This window comes from Chanos chanos, chromosome 6 (assembly GCF_902362185.1).
Source record: "Chanos chanos chromosome 6, fChaCha1.1, whole genome shotgun sequence".
NCBI lineage: Eukaryota > Metazoa > Chordata > Actinopteri > Gonorynchiformes > Chanidae > Chanos > Chanos chanos.
Window position 1 is genome coordinate 22,122,809 of NC_044500.1, and position 23,328 is coordinate 22,146,136.

The 23,328-nt window shown below is 41.2% G+C and overlaps 2 non-coding genes across 2 annotated transcripts; both read left to right on the top strand.

Moving 5' to 3' along the window:
* The first annotated feature begins 15,783 nt into the window (after positions 1-15,783).
* trnah-aug (transfer RNA histidin (anticodon AUG)) lies at positions 15,784-15,856 on the top strand. Its single transcript has one exon. It is a non-coding gene; the product is annotated as a tRNA-His (tRNA).
* A 72-nt stretch (positions 15,857-15,928) lies between these two features.
* Positions 15,929-16,000, top strand: trnaf-gaa (transfer RNA phenylalanine (anticodon GAA)). Its single transcript has one exon. It is a non-coding gene; the product is annotated as a tRNA-Phe (tRNA).
* The last annotated feature ends 7,328 nt before the right edge of the window (positions 16,001-23,328 follow it).

The following is a 23,328-nucleotide window of genomic DNA, read 5'->3' on the forward strand; positions in this document are numbered from 1 at the left end:
TCGCTACTACCCCTTTGATACGGCACCTGAAAAAGGAACACTCAGCGGAACATAGTGAGTTCACTCAGGTAACTCAGGCAACAGCTGCCACGAAGCAACACACATTGGTGGATATACTTTTAAAAGTAAAGAGAAATTTCCTCCAGACAGCAACAACGCCACAAAGATTATCAAGAGGGTAATTGAGCTAATCGCTTTGGATGACCAGCCCATCTGGTAGCGAATACAGGGGTGCATTCAAATTCGGCAAATTGAGGCGAACGTTCCAGGCGAACAGGGTTTCCTTTAACTTTTAAATTTGAACGTTTTTTAGGTCAGCATACTCCAAAGACATTAATCCTCAAGGCTACTAATAACAACCGAGGTATCATTTCAAAATGGAAACACCTAATGCTTTAGCTGTATGTGATGTATGTAAACTAACGACAACAGAGAACAATGCAGTCGCTTAACTAACGCTAAGGATTGATAATGGTAGCATACAAAAAAGAGGCTTTCAGAAAAAGTATCAACATAACTGACAGTTAAACAACTTAACCACTTGAATTATTGTGAGATTAAATAGAATCGAATGCTTACGTATATTTTCTGGTATAGCTCCCACAGTACGCCTTACCCTCTTGATACTACTTTTCAGACAGTGCTCTACCGGAGCTTTACAGGAAGGTTTATTTGTTATGTTGTAAAACAGCTTGGCCGCAGGAATTTTTTTTTTCTTAATTCATTTACTATTCAGTTCTCAAGCTTATACACTGAATTGCCTCAATTTGCCGAATTTGAACACACCTCTGTATTCCCTACCACATGGGCTAGTCATCCAAAGCGATTAATTTAATTACCCTCTTAGTAATCTTTGTGGCCTTGTTGCTGTCTGGAGGAAATTTCTCCAGTATATCCTCCAATGTGTGTTGCTTCGGAGCAGCATTTGCCTGAGTTACCTGAGTGAACTCACTGTATTCCGCTGAGTGTTTCTTTTTCAGGTGCCGTATCAAAGTGGTAGTAGCCCATTGAACGCAGCTCTGTGTTACTACTGCCTCACGAAATGCTCGCAATGCAAACATTTCAAGTGGCTTTTGGACTGCTTTCATTTCCCAATTTAAAACATATCCACACTGCCGACAATTTTAGTCGTGTCGTCCCACAAATTACGCTCTCCATTTACAACACCTGTGTGACAACTGACGTAAAACTGAGGATCGGGCTCAGGTTTGGGCCCAGTAAAGCCAATACCGATCAGTTAAAAAATGCCTTGATTGGCCCCGAACCGATCTTTGAAATCGGATCGGGACATCCCTAGTTAGAATACATGACTGTTAGGGTCACACACAGGTTTGAGTATTCTAGGTTATATTACCATATCACCTTTTTAAGCCATTGTCCTGAGGAACCTTCTCTGAGGTACCAGAAAGTCCTGTCTGAGAATTCACAAAAGTTCTCTAAATGTGTTTTGAAGAATACTTTTTCCTCACATATGAACATTATCTGTAATTTACCTTAATGGCTACAATGGATGTTATTTGCATGTAGCTGTGTAGGCAGTACTGTGGTCATGTATGAACCACATAGATGACAGATCTGGGGTAGGCTTCTTTGGTCCTTTCTGAGGGCAGTGTGCCTTTGCCATTGGCAGAGAAGCAGCTCCAGCTGCTCCCTGAAGATGCTGGTGGTTAGGGTGTAGAGCATGGGGTTCAAGGCACTGTTGATAGGTAGGATAAAGATCACCACCCATAATAGTTCCTGTGACACAAAAATAGAAAAAAAGGAATGAAAACAATATGCATAATCTTGGCTTGCACTGAAAATCAGATTAAATTGATATGAATTGTAGTAAATCATACCATATTTTTTATAGAAGCAATACCAAAGTAGTGGAAATGGTAATGGGCTTTTTGTTTATTTGTTTTTTGTTTTAATATCTGTTGTGTGCTGTGGAGAGTGCATCAGAAAATCTTATCAGTAATACATAAAATACACACACAAAGGGAGAGAGCACAATTTAAGTGCCTTAGAGAGTGAAAGAGAAGGTTAGAGATACTCTCAGACTCGCACACACACCCACCCGGAATCTCCACCTCCAGCCGGGAAAGGATTTTTACCAGGAATATGGGTATCCAACAGAGGGCGTCAGAACATGATGAAAAAGAACCGATTGGCAACAGCCACATCTTTATGCAGCCAGCTGCGCAGCTCTGTGGCATTGGTGCCTGTTTTTTGGATGGAGTAGAACATGCTGGAGTAGGAGATGGCAATGATAAGGAATGCCACAAGGTTGAGTCCTATAGACAGCGTAGAGAGCAAGGAACAGCACAACACAAACCCCATGAATCAGCAGAGAGCAGATAACATAGTTCATTATCATAAACCATTAAGACTCATTAGAGTTCATTGCTTAGACCTTAGAAATTGTGAACAACAAAGCATTGACCCTGTATATTTCATCAGCAGATGCAGCCCATGTTAAATGTGTGATGTTAGTGGGTGTGAGGGGTTTCACTGAACTATGCCTTGTTGAGTCATCTGTTCTTCACATTACATTAAGTCTCTGTGTCCTGACCCACTATCATGGTTAATGTCCTAGAAAATAACCCTCGCCGGCTCAATATGCTAGGTGCCATGAATGACCTGATGAAAGCAGAGCTGAATAAGGATAACACTGGCCACACAGTGCTTCTGAAATACGGCCTCTGAGTCTTAAGTTCCTTTAATTCCAGTGACTGTCACAAATCTCTGCTGGTTCACACATCCCTGATAGATTTTCAGACAGCCTGACCTTAACAATGTTCCTGATGCCCTACACACCTCTCTCTCTCTCACACACACACACACAATTAAATAAAAAGAAAGAGAACTGAAAGTCCAGAGATTTAGCTAGATATTTTAAAACGTTTCAAATTATCATATCTAAATTTTTAAGATTCAGTCGACAAACTGGCTAAACTGGCCATCTGCTGCTTGCATAAATGTGTCATTTAGGTTTTACATTATTGAGACTGTATTTGTTTCACATCCCATAAAATAAAATAAAATCCTCATAACATCTGTTTTGATAACTACATACACATCAGCATAGTCTAAATTTGATCTCTGTTATTTTTCAAGGGTAACTACTCCACTGTGTATTCCAGTAGCCTTCCTGTGGCTGTACACATTTGATTTAATTAAAGTCCACGGTCTTCACCTTCAGTCCCATTAACAGAGCTGCGCTGGCCTGTTTCAAGACAACAGTCTGGCCTTACACACCAGCAAGCCCACTGTGCACTGCCTAATCTGGATGTCTGACTGTGTCAGCCCTCACTTCACAATGACATTTTTTACTTCAACTCTTCACCAATTACTACAGCCACTATTTCATGAGCAGATTCTATACTTGATGATATGTTATTAGCTGTTTTCTTCTCATCATGAACTGTAGGTTATTCTGTTTAAGACCATCTGTTAAATAAACTAAATTGCACATTGTAAAGTGTACAAAGTGTAAAGGCTTTGTGACAGAAACCTGGCTGACAACAGGAGTTTTGTGTTTCCAAATGAATCTCCCAGCCCTGCATATGGCCTCTAACGAAAGCCCTGTTTTAACAGATGAGTGGATGGTATTGTTCCTGTCCATGAATCCCGGTTAAGCATTGTTCAGACACTAGGCTACAAGCCAATGTCCTTCACAGAGCTTTTCTTTAATGATGTTGTCCTAGCTGTTGATAAGACAGCCTCCTATTCAATTACTCAGATAACTATTTATAGGTGTATTAACCTAACACTGATTTCACACGAGACTTCCCTCTTGTCTCACTGGGTTGTTCCTTCTGATAGGCAGTGAATTTTGAAACTTTTGAGATCTATGTGGATGATGAAAGAGATCCTCTATGGGAAGATTATGCATCTCTCCTTGACATTCTTGGCAACACTCAGAGCGCAGTAGCACCCATATATCACAAGAATCGTACTCTGGACTTGAGCTTAAGGCGTTGGTGTGGAAAATACAATTATAATTCCTCAGAATCCTAACAGCCTCAGAGTACTATCTTGTTACCTGTTTCTCTCCTCTAACCACAGTTCTATATCTCTGCTTGAACTAAAGGATTTAATTAGATCAGTACTATAGACTATGATATTATTTTAAACCAGGCATTTTCAACCGTTTTCAGCATGCCCCCCCCCCCAACCCTTTGTCTACGTCTGAACTAGGCCCCCTCCCCCTCCTTTTTCAGTGTACTTGCTGGTTTGCTGGATTTGGGGGGGGGGCACAGGTTGAAAACCCCTGTTTAAGATAGTCTATAAGGGACAGGCACTTTTCTAGTTTAGACCCCACCTGAGGGACAGTTAGCAATTCGTATATACAAAAGGTGAGTCCTCTAAACAAAATCAGGTGAAGTATGCGGTTCCTCAAGACTCAGTGCTTGGGCCACTGCTCTTTGTATATGCTGCCTCTTGGTGATGTTATTCTTAGGCATAGAGTCAGTTTTCACTGTTACGCTGATCACACACAGCCATACATGTCAGTTAAGACAGATTACAGAGATCTTACTGCATAAAAACTCCATAAAGTATGTCGGAGACTGATTGATTTTCATCCGAGATGCTATTTTTCTCACTGAAAGGCTCTACTGTACAAGGTTCAGACCCTAATGTCATTAATTCCTAAAATCTAGACGAAAAATACTTTTTTGGACAAGCCTAAACATACTGAAGCCAAACATTATTCATCAAACAGATTTTTTCGGTCAACTGTTCTGTCAGTGTTGCTACATTTCTGTCACATGTGATCACTCCTGTTGGTTGACCATGTGTAGGTTGGGTGCTGGTGTCCTGTCCTTTCAGTTATGCTGTCATAGTAAGGCCTGGTGGAATCTCACACTGTACTGTCCTTCCTCACTATTTACTCTTATTCTGATTTTCTCTCTTTCCATCCCTGTGCACTGAATTTCCCTGAGCCCTACTTATACCCACTCCAGCTCCTCCTCATCAATCACCTAACTGATGTATTGTCAGTCATGACTGACCGCACACCGCCCTATATGTTTACCTGCTTCCCTTCATCATGAAAGGTTCTGGAGTGCCCCCTTTGCCCCTGCCTGCCAGCCTTCATGCCTGCCTGTTTGTCAGTCAGATTAACTCTTTACCTGTGCCGAGATATCCCTGTCAAAAACTGGCCCACCGCTGACCCTGCACTGACCCCAGATGTACCTCACACCATCTACATTTTACTGTCATTTCCCATGAATTTCTGTGCATTCCAGATAATATTATAAGAATTATACCCTACATATCCCTTGCCAACCATAGGAGGATGGCCCCCCCCCTTCTGGATCTTTGTTTTTCTTATTGTTTCTTTTGGCCTCAGCCAAAGGGAGTGTTTCCCTCACTGCCGTTCACTGAGAGTGTCATTAAGCTGCTTTGTGACAATGTCTACTCTTGAAAAATGCTTTACAAGTTCAGCTGAACTGAACTGAAGTAAAACTGAAAGTTACTATTAACCAATTTCCAGTAAAGAAGTGTTTAGCATTACAGTGTAAGAATTACTATTGCAGTCAGAGTAACAAAATGGCTAATACTGGTTGGTCTCATCTAAAATGAAATGCATGGAAATACCATGCATAAGAGCGCCGAGTGCCTGTGACAGTGGTGTCAGAGTCAACAGAATTAACATAAGCCTGGACGTTATGATAAACCACATTTCTACAAAACAGTGTATCTATAGAAATAAGCCTGGACACTATGATAAACCACATTTCTATAAAACAGCGCGCTTTATAGAAATAAGCCTGGACGTTATGATAAACTAGATATCTATAAAAATTTTAACGTAAGCCTGGATGTTATGATAAACCACATTTCTATAAAACTGTAAAATAAGCCTGACATTATGATAAACCAGATTTCTACAAAACAGCATGTGAGGAACATAGCTGTTGTTCCTAAATTCTTCCATCCTAGCTACCTTATGAGAGCAGATGGTTTTCAACAGGTTGACAGCCACTCCCGAACCCTCCTTGTCCAAACTGAAACTGATCAAATTTATCCTAAGGAGTACTGAGGAGCAGGTGAGACTGAGGGTGTTGGTATCACTTTCCACCGAAAACAGCAGAGCAAGAAAGCTGGACATGACAGCTGCTATGGCTTTGGCTACTCAGATGCACTTCAACTTCACTGAAGCTTGCTTCTCTATTCATGTTGGTTATTAGTTGTCAGGTGTTGATTTAAATGGGGGGGGGGGGGGGGGGGGGGGGGGGGGGGGGGGGGGGGGGGGGCACTGCAATAAGCAAAAATGTGTCTGCCTTAAATAACACATGACTGGTGATACTGTTGGAGGACCAATGGCTGAGACATGGCAATTTCTCATGTCAACCTACTTGATGTGGCTGCTATATTGGATTTTACCAAACTATTTAAAAGTTTTTCAAAGGCCACAAAGTTTGCTCAGTCTTCACCAAACTTGTCACAGAGGATCTTCAGACCAAGCCTCATAAAAATTATCAGATGGATTTTTGATTTTCGAAAGCGTTTGTTTGTTACAGCCAACCGAAATCGGTGGTGAAGTCACCAAAACGGACGTGAGCCCATATTTCAGCAACACTTTGATGTAGCAGCACCAGCTTGGTGGATTGACTCAAGACTCCACCCAAAGGGAGTCCAGAAAAAAATGTTACAGGAAGTAAGGCAATTTCCTAGAACTGTCTGGTAAAAAGTTGTGAAATTTGGCACACTGATTGGGGCTCCTAGCCTGATTCTATCCAGAAAGTGCCGTCAAGCACTCTAGCCTCTCCAATGGGTCAACATTGGAGGCACGTTCACACATGACTCTTTAGAATCAGATGAGGGAAATTAGACAATGAGGTAATGCTGGACTCTTTAGGTCAAACCGAACTCATCACACTCAATGACGTCAATTTCTGCCATACTGGATTTACAGCCATTTTGGATTTTATAAAAAAGTGTTTTTTCACTACTCCATAGACAAACTTTGTCCAGTTTTCATCAATTGTCACAGATGACCTTCAGACCAAGCCTCACAAAAGTTATCAGATGGATTTTTGATTTTCCAAAGCATTTGACCATAACAGCCAATAGAAATCAGCAGTGAAGCTGCCAAACAGGAAATGAGCCCATATCTCAGCAACACTTTGACGTATCAACACCAAACTTGGTTAACTGACTCAAGACCCCGTCTAAAGGGAATACAGAAAGAAATTCCCAATTTTACCACTTTGGGGCGCTATAATAAGGATAAACATGTTTTTGCTTATTACTCTCATAACTTTGCTCTAAAATCATGACTCTTATTTGAATTCATGACTTTTTTGATCCTGAGGTCTGGAGAACAATTCAACAGTTACTTCAGCATGCTTGGCCCCCTCATTGCTGCTTGCAGCTATATTCTTAAAAACATCTTGCTGCTACTGGTGTAATACACCTGCTCTGTTTTCTGTTCTTGGTAATGATGGAAATCTCAGAATGTTGCTCAAATCCGATTTGTGATCATAACTTTAGATGGATGGGTTCATTGGCAGACAGAATGGGAAGTTTTTCGGTACACAATACAAAAATCACTGAAGGGTAAAAACATAAAATGACCTGTGAAAACTGTGATAAAATCTCAGTTTGCTTTATATTGTTTCAGATGTATTCTTGTATTAAGTGGTTTACAATTTTGGAAACTCAAAAACATAAGATGATTTATACTATAGTACAGGAATAGGCTACTATGACGACTAGGAGCGAACAGTATGCTTGCTTCTGGAGAAATATAATCATTACTCATCTTACACTAGCAGAAACCCCACAGTATGCATTTATGAGACTGCTGCTACATTCTCCTGCTGTCCAGGCTATAATGGCAGCAATGATTTGCTAATTGAGTAATTAGAGTAATACCACCATTTAGGCAGAGACACATATCTGTAATTTCTCCCTGCAATGAATAAATCTGTTATTCTTCCATGCAGTGAATAAATCTGTAATTTGTCCCTGCAGTTAATAAATCTGTAATTTCAGTCTGCAGTGAATAAATCTGTTATTTCATGCCTGCAGTGCATGGCTCTATCCAAACAGGGCTGCTAACAGTTTTATGCAGGTCTGTAAATTAGTTAGTTCTAATTTTCTAATGTCTGCAAATTTTAAAACTTATCTCAGAAAAAAAATTCTATATAGCCCTTCAGCAGGACTCTCTCTTTACACCTTCCACGTCTCTCTTGTATGTTATAGAATGCTGACACCTGTCTTTCCTGACGGTGAGAAATAACTACACATCAGCCTGACAGAAGATAAAGCCCCTGGACACATCTGGGCCTGACCCAGTGTGAAGGTCCTGAGGGCACCAGCTCTCTTCACTCTGAGAGCCTGTCCTCCTCAGGAACAGCACTGCCTCCTCAGCTCCTTGCTTTACAACAGGTGGGAGCAAAGTTTGGTAGAGATCTTACGCCTTAGGTGTGTAGCTGTATGACCTCTAATGCTTCAGGGGCAACCACAAAAAATGACACAAGAAAGCAAAAGAAAACGTGTGTGAAGAAGTGTGACGGATCAACTCTCCGTCACGTATGGACTGTTTGCAGGCACGAACTGCTCATATACTTTCACCGCACAAACATACACATTCACCACATAACACGGACAAAGTTCAAGTTAAACATTTATTGATTGTCGTTATTGTGATTTTGTTGTGTGTGTGTGATGTCCAATGTCTTCATATTGATCTGTAAATAAGAAAGAAAGAGACTAACGTTAGCGTTCTATATCATTCTACAACATTTCCGATTAAGTTGGCCAACAAATTCATTCGCATATTCCATTATCCTCCGATTACCGTCAAAAATGCTACGTTAGGTTATGTTGTCTATGTATAAATGTTTGTTGATTGTTAATTGTAAGAGCTTCGCTTACCTGGGTGATGCTTCCTGGAGGTGAGGTTGTGGCAGTGACGCCAAAGAAACTGGCACGTCACACCCTCAGGTATTTTAAAACAAAAGTCCCGCGAACTCCGTAGGAGGTCTGCGGGGGTCACATCCCGTTTTTAACTATAAAAGCCCTCCATTTTGTTTTAGACGGGGTGGGATGTTGTTGGTTGGTTGTGGAAGTTGGTAGGAGAGTGATAGTTAGAGAAAAATTATTGAAGAATTTATGTCTTGTTTGTTTTCCAGTGTAAATAGTGTAAATACATTCTTGTTTTGGTTTGTTTGTTTTTTTTTTTTCTTTCATTTTTTCATATCTATTATTGGCACAAAAATAAATTCACCGGGTGTTCGTCACAAATCACAATCTTGACTCCTGCTGCCTCTTTGCCTAAGACGGCTCAGTCACAAGAAGACATTAGATTTACCCTGACCTGTTCATTTTCAAAGCAGGAGAACGGAGTGCTGTAACTCTCTCAGTGATGGTGGCAGACAACAGGTTTATTTCTGGGTGACATCAGCTGATCTAACAGGGTTTTGGTGCTAATTCAGTCCCTCCCAGTAAGTGCGTATTACCTGAACAAGAGAAACAGTGTGTGCTTTGGAACAATCTGACGCTTAAATTGTGAGAGTTCATCTAAGTTATTTTTGTTCATCCCTACATACTTATGAAATCATTAAATTCATTAAGCAGAGTCAACAAGGACAGTGTTTGCTAAAAAAAACCAACAAAAAAACAAAACAAAACAAAAAAAAACAGTAATGCTTTTTTTTTACAGTCCGCTAATTACCAGATATTAACTAGGAAATGAGTTGGTAATAAAAATACAGTTATTAGGAAAGTGTAAAAAAAAATGGATAGGAAGTACTAAATAATTTCCTGGTAAGTACATAGAAACCTACTAGGAAATTAGATAGCAACAAAATATAGTTATTTGGAAAATGCCCATTAGAAATGTATATTAAGTAAGTTATTATCTAGAAAGTTCATGGAAACCTACTGGGAAACTAGATGGTAAGGGTTAGGGTTGTTGCCATCTAGTTTACGAGTAGGTTTCTGTACTCACCCGGAAATTATTTAGTACTTCCTATCTTAATAACTGTATTTTATAACCATCTCATTTCCTAGTTAATACTTGGTAATTAGACTGTAAAATAAATGGTTACCAAAAAGTTCTCTTTAAACTACTTCATGACATTGTTCCAGTCCAAAGTGAACACTCCTGATTCTACTAACTATGGGCTTGATGATTACTTGAAAATGTAAATCAATTGTGGCATGGGAATAGAGCCAGAAGAATATAGACAGATATGGTGGGACAGAACATACTGTCTTACCTCTGGTCCAAACAGTAAATACATAGGCATGGTTCTGTGGGAGTGGACTGGAAAACCCTGAGCTACAACATTCAACCACCAACACGACATAAATACACAGACCCACTGAGGCTCATTCATTCATTATCTGCTCTTTGTGTCAGTTATTACACATATGTGACTCCTGCTTTCTTTCACATTCAGCCTGTGCTAAAACACACAGGACTATGCAGTATTTGTACAATTTCAATGTAACAATCTCAGATATGTCTGTGATCTTGGGCTTGTACTGCAGAACCCAGAACATGATGTATATTCCATCCATGAGAGTATGAGCCGTCAGTACATCTTGACAATATAGTTACTCTGTACTCACAACACAAAACTTTGATGCAAACACCATACAGGTTGTTCTGAACTCGGATGACAGTTCTCATGCCGATGACAAAGAGGTTGACAAAGCATGTGATGAAGGCTATGATTTACACAGACACTCACTGAGTCATGCTGGTCAGCAGGTCCTCTAGAGATGAGAGCCCATCTGAGTTGGGTTTATACTTCCTCACATGTGGAGCATAAGAGCAGTACTGGAAATTTTTTGAAATATCTTGTGGAAGAAAATGAGAGTGAAAAGGCTAAGTGTTAGTAAAATTATATTTCTGGATGAGGCCATGATTTGAATGATCCTTTTAAGTGATGTAAATGAGTGAATAAGAACACAGTGCTGAAGGCGGTACAGCAGTCTTTGTCTGAATGAGGGTTTTACTTGACAAAGCCTTGCAGCCATGAAAAGGTTTTTGCCATTCCTCTTTCATACATGAGAAAATGTCATATTTATGGAGGCTTTTCAGATATTGTCGTTCTAAGAATAATAAATATCAGATCAGTTAAGGGTTGCCAGATATTGCACTCCCACATGAATTAATCCTGCATTTGTTACAGGTTGCTGAGTAGTCACATTTATACATGAACACATATTACACCATTGTAGGGTTGACTGATATCTACATGTATGAAAGGTCCTTCGTGGGATGGAACAGGCGAGGTTGGATGTCTGTAATCATGATCCCCTCCAGGCCGCTGTGGGGACAAGTTTAGTGCTCAGCCTTTTCTCCAAGAGCTCAGTATCCCACCTCCGTCAAATCACAGTCTGATTCCAACTCAGATAATCACTTCGGAAGAGCTAAGCATTACAGACCAGCAGACCAGCATTAAAAGCATGGACACAGGACAGAGCAGCTCTCTGTCCAATCACAGCCTCGACATAGGACAGAGCAGCTTTCTGTCCAATCACAGCCTCGACATAGGACAGAGCAGCTTTCTGTCCAATCACAGCATGGACACAGGACAAAGCAGCTTTCTGTCCAGTCACAGCATGGACACAGGACAGAGCAGCTTTCTGTCCAGTCACAGCATGGACACAGGACAGAGCAGCTTTCTGTCCAGTCACAGCATGGACACAGGGCAGAGCAGCTTTCTCTCCAATCACAGCATGGACACAGGACAAAGCACCTTTCTGTCCAATTGCAGCATGGACACAGGGCAGAGCAGCCCCTCTTTCCAATCACAGCATGGACACAGGGTAGAGCAGCTCTCTGTCCAATTACAGCATGGACACAGGACAGAACAGCTCTCTGTCCAGTCACAGGATGAACACAGGGTAGAGCAGCTCTCTGTCCAATAAAGGCATGGACACAGGTTAGAGCAGCTGTCTGTCCAATCACAGCATGGACACAGGACAGAACAGCTCTCTGTCCAGTCACAGGATGGACACAGGGTAGAGCAACTGTCTGTTCAATCACAGCATGGACAAAGGTTGGAGCAGCTTTCTGTCCAATCACAGCATGGACACAGGACAGAGCAGCTTTCACAGTTTGAACACAAGGCAGAGTGGCACTTTGTCCCATTGAGATGACAGATCAGGGGGCATAAGAGACTTCCAGTGACTGTAGCTGAGTCAGGTGATCAAACAGCCCAGTGGGAATATGCTGCAGTGGGTTCTGAGAAATATTCCTGTAAATAATAGTTAAATATTCAGCTGGAAATATAGTAAAATATTCATTTTATCTTCTGTATGCTCTGCATTGGCCTGAGAGCTATGAGTTTGTATGATTTGCATGACAAAAAACTGCTTCATGCTTCATCATTTGAATATTTTGTGCTTCATTTTTATTCACTGAGAGAGTGTGTGTGTGTGTGTGTGTGTGTGTGCACGTGTGTGCGTCTGTGTATGTGTGTGAGTGTGTGCATGTGTGTGAGTGTGTGCATGTGTGTGTGAGTGCATGTATATACGAGTCTGTGTGTGTGTGTGTGTGTGTGTGTGTGTGTGTGTGTGTGTGAGTGAGTGAGTGTGTGTGTGTGTCTGTGTATAAGAGTATGTGTGTGCATGTGAGTCCTTGAATGTATGTGTGTGTGTGTGTATGTGTGTACGTGTGTGTTTAAATGAGTCTGTGTGTACATGTGTGCATGTAAGTCTGCGTGTGTGTGTGTGTGTGTGTGTGTGTAGATGCGCACATGTGTGCATGTGAGTGTTTTCAGGCAGCTGCTTCAGCTGACTGGCTCTCAGTGACCTAGGGAAAGAGAGGCAAGAAGCTTGACTTGGTCAGCTGTTATTGAAAAGATGTGGTGCTACGTTTTTTCTCTATACTATTGATCTTGTCTTGTCCAAGAGTGAGATTAAGCACATGGACACCCCAAAACAGTATGAGGGAAGCATGGCGAGGAGAGTGAGACAGTGTGGAGCCGGCCCAAAGAATGAGGATGCACCTCCACACCCATGGTCTCGACACTGCTGAGTCACTCATGTCAGCTTGGCATCATTCAAAAGGAGCTTGAGACACAAACTTTTACTGTGAACTAATGGATTTATCCAATGCATTCATTTCACCAACAGCCTGTTTTTAAGGTCCAGGAGCCACTGTGCCCCTAAATGTCACATCCATGGCATTGAGTAACCCATTTGTCAGCTAAGTGCATTCTCTGTGCCATCACTGGAGCTTGTGACCTTACTGATGAAAGTCCTTCTGCTGTAACATTACATAAACTAACATTAGCAGATCAAACAAAGCAAAAGTAGGCTGCGCATCCAGTGGACAACTGGGACAAATTTCTGCCATGTAAAACACTAACATGGGAGATTTAACCAATCGTTAGCAATGGGGCAAGAAATGCAGTCTCTTGTCTAAATTAATTATGAATTTACTGCAGTGTCCTTTTCCTCTCCGAGATGTAGGAAATAACATTTGTCTGACTGTGGTAATCATGAGCAACCTGACAATACTACACAAACAGTCTGTTTTAGTTTGACTGATGAAATTAAGCAAGACTCATATTCCATGTTGTGTGTTCCCTCCTATTGTCTGATACAGCTACACAGCACTCATACTCACAGCCCTCATCCTCAAAGCCCTCATCCTCACAACACTCATACTCACAGCACTCATACTCACAGCCCTCATCCTCACAGCCCTCATACTCACAGCACTCATCCTCACAGCACTCATACTCACAGCACTCATCCTCAAAGCACTCATACTCACAGCCCTCATACTCACAGCCCTCATACTCACAGCACTCATACTCACAGCCCTCATACTCACAGCACTCATACTTACAGCACTCATCCTCACAGCCCTCATACTCACAGCACTCATACTCACAGCCCTCATCCTCACAGCACTCATACTCACAGCACTCATACTCACAGCCCTCATACTCACAGCACTCATACTTACAGCCCTCATACTCACAGCACTCATACTCACAGCCCTCATACTCACAGCCCTCATACTCACAGCACTCATACTTACAGCACGGTGAGTTCACTGCACATGAGTAGAACAGAGATGTTCAGTGTCTGAATGTTCTTCCCTTCAAAGTCCCTGCAACAGAACAGCAAATGACAGCTTAACAATAGTAAAAACAACAAACCAAAGCTTAATAATAAACAACCAATATGGAAATTCAAACAAATGGTAATAATTACTTTGAGACATAAAACACATCACAACCTTCTTCTTTGTCTTAGAGGCAAAATGTTGAAATACAGTCACAGTATAAACATATTTTCATACTGATAGCAAATTTCTCAAAGTCACAGTGGAACTGAAAGAGACTAAATATGATTATTTCCATCAGGGGATGTGTGGGGAAATGGTAGCAGGGGTAATGCTACCATTTCCCACACATCCCCTTTGGGTCTGAGTGGTCACCAAGGCACTTGGGCAGATATTTGATGGAACACATAGAAATGGTCTAGTATCTAAAGACTATATCTTATAAAGGCCCTGGTAGTTTGCTCTTCATTTGTGTGCTACTTCAGGCCTGTGTAACTGTAGGCAGTCGCCAGTGTTCTGCAGTGTTATCGGTTCCCCTCAGAGCAAACAGTCCTCTCTTTGACCTCCATTGCTCATGACAGTACCCTACAGGTTAGGCAGGTGTGTGGATACATTTAAAGATTCAAACAGTCTTTAAATGCCTCTTGTTTCTTATCCTTGCTTGACAGCATGAAATAGAGTTCCAAACTGGTCCAGTGTCAGGCACAGCTGTGTGAGGCAGTAAGGTGATGACACCACATGCACTGACATTTATTTTATTGTCCATAAACACATTCACTGACACTTCGATTAAATTTACCCGACTTATCTTAGCCAGACAACTGGAGCAAATTGAAAGATAAAACAAGTGAGTTTGCCAATTAGTGTATATACCTTTCAAGTATTATTTTCAGGTGATGAGTGAATTGCTCTAATGGAAACATCCAGGACAGCACAGCAGAATCATTTCATAACACAGAGGAAATGGCCATAGTTAATCACCTGTGGTTAAGGAGAGGGGTGAGTTTAATGATTCTCTCTGTTATTTATCCCCTGCAACGCAACAATGACAGATTAGCTATGGCAAGACTGAGTGGGGCAACATTCAGTTCATGGAATTATGCTACTGTCATTACACTACACGGATAAAGACAATGTATTTAGGAACAATAACAATGATCAATGCATTGCTAGTAAATACGAAGCAAGATAGCATCTGGTCTCATGGTCTTATCCACCATGTGAAATATTTATGTCACTCAGGTTCTGATAGTGTATTGCCAATTTATTGTGCAATCTTTCCTGTGTTTGGCTTTTATTTCTTAATACAAGCCTGAGTTTGAGTCAGCAAAAATTCAGTGCAATGTGTTTCCACAGTCATTCATAATAAAGGATTCACCACTTTGTTTGTATCAAATCTGCCACTACAATGGCCAAATGAGCAATACACTTCATAAATAAACCCTCAGTTTATCCTGTATTAATATCATCTAACACACATCCACATGTGCTCCACAGCTGTATGCAAGATGGCCCGGTAACCTGGATGCTCTCTGTCCAGTCAGCTGACTGTGCCCCATCCTTACATGAAAAGGGTGTAAGTATCTAAAATACTCCATATTATCTATGATGGTTTAATGTATTAATAGAATATTAATGTTATATGTGACCCATTTGAAAAACAGATTGTTATGCAACAAAACTGAAGCACACTATAAGATGATGTTCCAAAGTCATGCTGGTTAATGGGCAAGAACTCCAGTTTAGTTGGGCCAGTGGCGCAATGGATAATGTGTCTGACTATGAATCAGAAGGTTCTAGGTTCGACTCCTGGCTGGCTCAAAAAACTTTGCCCATGGGTTTTAGCCTCCTTGCTAGCACGCCCACTTCCCATCCCGAGGGTCGCCGGCCCGAGCCGAAATAGCTCAGTTGGGAGAGCGTTAGATTGAAGACCTAAAGGTCCCTGGTTCGATCCCGGGTTCGGCACACTGCTCACTGTTTAGCGTTGTTAGTGTGGTAGGTAGTGCACCAGCCTCATAATCTGGAGGATGTGAGGTCGAGCTTCACACAGGGCAAAGCCTTTAATCCCTTGTGGGCAGGCGTGGTCTAAAGGTTAGAGAACCTTTAGCAACTGGGGTGTTTGATGGGTTAAATGCAGAGGACAAATTCACTGTTCACTGTGTGTGTGCAATCACTTCAACTTAAAATACAGACACTGAAATGGCAGATAACACAGATTATTGTGAAGATGCAGCATCTGTGGATGTCTTTTTACTTACAGCCAGCTGAGGAGGGGCAAGTGGGAGCACAGACTGGCTGGAGGAAGGCTCTCCAGGGAGGTATTCACAATAGACCTGCAAAGACCATCTGTTCTCACTGAACACAATCTTAAGGCCACACACACGTCTGTTTCATGAACAGTAACTTTAACCTATGATTATTTGTTAGAAACTACTTTTACTCCTGACTACAAAGGAGTTAGGTGTGGATATTTCTGAGACCTGGCATTCTGCAGTGGCTGACAGCTCAAGTGCCAGAGTTTTGCAGACGTTAAGCCCGGTCTGTATGTTACATGTCAAGATTTTTTTAAGCTGAAAATACACAAAACGATTTTACACTTTACACTTTCTCTGCCTCTCACTGCTGATAAATAGATAGTGCAGTGAATGTATACAGAATATGAAGCCCTGTGGTTACAGCTGTAACAATTCCAAATGTTGCCATACAATTAACTGCCTCAGAAATAATTCCGATTCACAATATAATTGTCTCTTTCAGTCAAATCAAAAAATATTTAATTAGTTATTATTTTTCAAACAAATTAAAGTTTTGGATGAATCCAAAGAGATATCGTTTGGTTATTTCATTGTAATGTCAGCCAGATAATGTAATAACACAAGAGCACAGCCTATAAAGTAAACCACGTCTAACTTCTCCCCTCTGGTTTGGCTTGAATCCAAAATGATCCCAAAACTGTGAAGTCATGTTACGTTTTGAAACAAGCTCCATCTCGTGTCATTTATTCTGCCCCTCTCCCTACCAAATGTGCGCTACTGTCCATTTCCCTAATGTGGTGTCGAACTGATGCTGCAGCCGGCAGGAGGCTGACAGTCTAATCCTTCCCCAAATGACCGATTGGCCAATTGTAGTTTAGCTGAACTCTGTTGGGCTTGCAGACTCCCCACATTGACAGGACCAATGGTACCAAAACTAAATGAAAACTGGCAGAGCTGCCCTCATCTACAAACCTAGATCCCTCATACTTACATACATTAATAGGCTACAAAGCATTTTTAAATAAAAAAAAATCAATTTAAATGTGCCTTACATTATCTAGTTGTGTATGAAAGTGACACATGCATTGAAACTTACAGGAAAAAGAGTGATCTTAGGGCAATAAAATACTTCTCACAGATTTTTTCAGTGGATTGTCATCCAGAATTCTGTGTGTGAACAAACAGGAAGCAAGATCTTACCACACTGATTTACTGAAAGCACAACAAACATGGTTAATGTGTTTAAGCGAAATAACATTCAACCACTTGTATTTCTCACATAAACTGACTTTATATGAGAGACACAACACCATGGCCTTTGGACTATTATGGTGCTTCAGTACAGTCAAAAGGAGATCTGTCATCTTTGATGTATTGGATTTATGTCTGAGATACAGAGAACAACATTACAACACAAAGGCACGAAGGCAGCACTTTGACAGGTTTGACTTACTGCAGTAGTAGTGTTATCGGACCACAAATCACAGACCACATCAGAGTCACATAAATAAACTTAATTCAAAGTTTCAAAATTTAAGTAAGTAACTTATCTCCGTGACCACACACACAAACAGACACTGTGAACAGTGAGCAGTGAATTTGTCCTCTGCATTTAACCGATCCAATACACCAGTGGTGAACACACACACACCAGATGCAGGCGCAGTGGGCAGCATTCCTTGCGCCTGGGAAGCATTGGTTCTCTAACTTGTAGACCACGGCAGCCCACATAATCACATAATCACGATTAAAAATACTTTCCAGCTACATCACTCTCATGCTAAACTGTTACATCCAACTGTTACACTGCTCTCATACGAAACTGTTACACTGCTCTCATACCAAACTGTTACACTGCTCTAAAACCAAACAGGTACACTGCTCTCCCACTAAACCGTTACACTGCTCTAAAACCAAACAGTTACACTGCTCTAAAACCAAACAGTTACACTGCTCTCCCACTAAACTGTCCAACTGCTCTCATACGAAACAGTTACACTGCTCTCATACCAAACAGTTACACTTATGCCAAACTGTGATATCTGACTATTTGTTTTATGTCCAGTGTGATGGAGGGATGATCTAGACGGACATGAGTCCTTACAGCCACATGTGGAGACCAAAAACACCAGGCCTTCATGAAGAGATACAGTTCTGACTGAGATACCTGTAACACAACACATACCGGCTGTTCTCTTTGCCTCTGTTTCAAAACACCAACATCAAACCTGCAAAGCATGAGAGTGTGACAGCTTGAATGCTTGTTTAGCCGCGAACTGAGGCTACTAACTCCACACTAACTCACATCGGTGAATGATTTGTCATCAAATGTAGCAAAATAAAATACAAAATACTGGTGTCGGAAAATGAATTTAATTAAAATACAAGTAATTTGTAATCTGAAAATTCAAAAAACACATACAAAATTATCTGGAACACCATTTTAGACATTTAGCAGATGCCTTTTTCAGGAGTGATTTACAGTAAGTGCAACAGTAGAGTAAGCTAATTTCCTAGATCTCTAACTTTACAGGCAATCATTTGAACAATTAACCGTAATTAAAAAAAACCCTAAATTTAGCTGTTAGACATTAATTTTGTCCTTAGGAACAAAAGTAGCTAGCCTGATTTATTGATAATGAAGGCTTCCATAAGACTAACCACAACGTGCCACTGTCCCAGGTTGTCTGAGTGTGCCTGTGATATGAGCTAGAAGGCCACTAGCAAGCTAGCAAATAAATTCACAAGTTTTAGAGCTATTTGCTAATTGCTCTATTCTTCTGTCCTATAATGACATTCAGTGAGCAATATCTGGTGGTATATTTTACTATATACTTTACCTAAAGATAGTGGTTCTCAACTCCAGACCTCAGGGCCCACTGCCCTGCATGTCTTTGTTTTAACTCTTCATTAACTGAGCTAATCAAGGGCTTAATGATTAATTTATCAGCGGAATCGGGTGCGTCAGTCCTGAGATCAGGAGAGTTGAAACAAAGAAGTGCAGGACAGTGGGCCCCCAGGACCGGAGTTGAGAATCACTGCCTTAAGGCAATTTGCACCGAGCACCAGAGTAGCTTCTTTCCTTCGGTTACTGGTCATGAGGAAAACAAAGAGTTCCCAACAGCCTGCTGGACCCAACAGGATGTGTCACGTCATTTACTTGCATCTAGCAAAAAATTTTGATAGGCTATATTTAGTAGTCCTGTAGTAAACCTGGTGATGAAAGTTCCTTACTTATTTGAGAAGAAAATGACATATCTGATCAAGTATTTTAAGTATTTTAAATACACAAAATACAATCTTTCAAAGTATTTTATTACCAATTACATCTTATTGTTTTCCATGCAGCAAAATACAAATTACAAAATACTCAAAAGTAATTAAATACATATTCTAAATACATTTAATTGAAATACTGCCCATCTTTGCCTAAGCCAACCATTTCTACACCTCTTCTATGCATGTGACTGCATTTAATCTGACAGCATCTAATGTGACAGCTAGATAACAGAATATTTACTCAGAGTAAACTGTTAGCTTGTCCGCTGTGAGATGAGAGTTTACTCACAGTTTGAGCAGTTTGTGAAGCCCACTGAAAGCATGGACAGACACAGAGCTGATACAGTTATCCTGCAGAAACCTGCAAATGAATACTGTGGGTCAGTTTACAGGCCTGAGGGTTTGTTTTGCAAACCAAAGCTTTTTTTGAACTTGTCTTTTGTCTGTGGCTTCACCAGAGCTAGCTGGATTTGCAGTGAGAACAGTGAACTAAAAAGGAAAAGGAGATCCTGAGCATTTAAGGGAATCAACTTAGAAATGTAACCTCTGACCTCTGCCACTGCTGACACTGTCTCCTCTCTCTCTGAGTGTGACTGTGTGTGTGCGTGTGTGTGTGAAAGAGAGAGAGAGAGAGACAGAGAGTTAGAGGGGAAGCTGAAGGACTAATGAATGAATCAGAAATTGCCTGGCACAAATTTAGTAAGTGTCTGGGACAAGTGGAAATACACTGTCTCTGATATCTGATATTTCTCATGTTTCTGATTTTCTGATTTCAGACAGACAGCTCATCGCCTGTTCCAAATAGACCTGGAAAGGCTGGGAGATTATGGGGTATTGGAACATGTCATGAGCCTGAATGCAAACCACTGACGCTTCAGTGTGAACCACTGACGCTTCAGTTCACTCTGTAGTGTAAAGAATGCCTTATGGTTTAAATGGAAGCAAATTCTGTGGACCTAAGATTATTAACAGTGAAACAACACCCATGTCGCTTTATCTCCACAATAAATACAATAAATAGACAATAAATACATTCCCCAGTTTACTCTCATCATTCTTCAGCTTATTTTATGACAGTCCATCAGAATATAAATGACTTGTTTTTCATCTGAGAAGAGGACAACACACCACTGTCTGAGCTGATCTCTGTGAGCACATGCATTGTCAGATCTATTAGCTCTCCTTCATTCTTCACTTAATGAAGCTGTGGGATCGAGGAGATGCTAACATCGCTACTGAGACAAAGAGACTCTCAGAGCAAGTTTCCCACTGGATGACAAGTGAGGTGGAACTCATTAACAACTAGACTATGAAAATGGTACACATGCACACACATAAAACACATGTATTTAAATAAGATATAACTGGATCAAATGATTTATGCTCTGTTATTCTGACTGGTAAACTGAGTCAAATGGTTTAGGCTCTGTGTATCTGATCAGTCCACTGAGTTAAATGGTTTAGTTTCTGCGTTTCTGATCGGTAAACTGAGTCAAATGGTTAAGGCTCTGTGTTTCTGATCAGTAAACTGAGTCAGGACCACACCAACTCCATTACCTAGCTTGATGGCTAAAAAGCAGAGTATGACTAAGATTTCAAAAACATATTGTAAGTGGATAATAGGGACTCTACACCATTCAAAGCTCTATTCAAAACACTCTCTAAAATAAGTGTAGCCGGGTGGACATGGGTAGAGACTGTTCTTGGAGTGGTTAGACAGTAGGGAATGAGTACTGAAGAGTAGCTGTTTCTTTTTGTTGAGGTAGTACTGTCACTTTAAGAGCAGTTTAGGAGTAAAGCCCGCGAGAGCGCAGTCCTCCTGTGTTGCATCATGCAAAGCAGAGCGGTAGAACCGGAGTATGAGGGGTGGAAGTAACAAAAATTAACTGATAAAATTGGAGGCGATTAAAATGCATGTGAATTGAAAAACGGAGCGGTAAAAATGGATGTGAAATGAAAAATAGAGTGATAAAGTATCGAGCGATTTTTATTAAAACAGTCGTGATATGATGAAAACAGAGCCAAATTTCATCATTTACATGCATCGTTCATCATTAACCACACAAAATTGCCATTTATCATTTAAGGAAAGCAGCCTCAAGGGTGGAAGAAACAAAAATTACCTGGTAAAAATGGAGATGATGAAAACGCATGTAAATTGAAAAACAGAGCGGTGAGAATGGATGTGAACTGAAAAATAAAGTGACAAATTGTCACTTGATTTGATAAACTCGACTGACATTTATCGTTTACAGCAAGCATTTTTGTTAATTCCGTTTATCGTTTACAGCAAGTAATTTTTGTGACTTCCGTTTATCGTTTACAGCAAGTAATTTTTGTTACTTCCGCTCAAAATGTCAATCACAAACCACGCCCACTGACGAACTGATCGAGTTTCTGGCTCTCAATTTGCAGGCCTGCTTGCTCGTGATCTGCTCACGCGAGAATTTATATATCGCGGCGCTTCCGCCTCGTGTCAGAAGAAGTATGTTGACATGGCCGCGGCGGATCGGGAGAGGGAAGTGAAGGACTTTATTAGACTAAAACTTCAGTTCTGCAGGAACTCCATAGACAGCCTTTCTACTACTAACGATGTGCTTCACTATCACCTTGACTAGCTTCTATCATTTATTGAAAACGCGCAAGCAAGCGGTCTGGAAATACATCCTAGACTAATGGAGCTAGTTCGTGAGGCCGCAGCGGAGGTCGCCCTCCAAGACTTGCCTGATGAATGCAATTATCAATTCGACGTGTTACCTGATAGGAGAAGAGTAGTAGGGCGTCCACGCCTTTACATTTCTCCGGAAGACCTGGAGTGGTTTGTTAACTGCGGCTACTCTGCCGTGAGCATAGCCCAGTCCGTCGGGGTTCATCCCAATATTATCCGCCAACGACTGAATGAGTACCAGCTCGGGAGACGTCATCAGTACTGAAGCATAAGCGACGAAGATCTTGATCGTTTAATTCAGGGGATATTATCCCAATCCCCAAACACAGGATACAAAATGATGACAGGCCATTTGCACTCAGGGGGACACAAAGTGCAACAGCAAAGAATCAGAGAAAGTATGATCCGGGCCGACCCTGAAGGTGTGATACAGCGCACACTAAACCTCTCCGTGATTTCAAGGTGGCACTACTCTGTACCTGGACCGTAAGCTCTGTGGCATGTGGACGGAAACCATAAGCTTATCAGGTAATGTACCCCTGTAGTTGTATTTTCACATGGTTCTGTCTTGCTGTTAGATGTCAGTACGAACTCAGTCACTTACTACAGGCTGGTTTAAGGAGTAACTTATTAGCCTCTGATTATTAGAATCTCTAGTAGGTCTGTCCCGAATACCACTTTTGGGGCTCCGAAGCTTCGGTAGTAATCAACAGCGAATATTCGGGGGGAGGGGGGACTGGGTTAAACATAACTCAGGAAACACTCGGCACACATTTCTCCGTTCTCGGCTGAGTCGGACGGCATAGAGCTCCAACACGTGTCTTTCGGTTTAATTACAGGCATTTATTGTTAAGGATTCTGTTATTTCGTTCCAACCATTTCGTCTTGACATTGTCTCCCCTTTAACGGCCTCACGGTTCCGTCACCATGCGTTCGGCTACTTGGGTAAAAAACATGTTGAATTTTCTTGGTCAGTTCAGCTACTAGGCTAATAACTTGCGGAAGCCTGAAGGATTTAGGTGATATAAACTCAGGTCTCTCATTGTGGCCGAGTCTTCAACAAACGCCGGTAAAGTTAAGTAGTTAAAGCA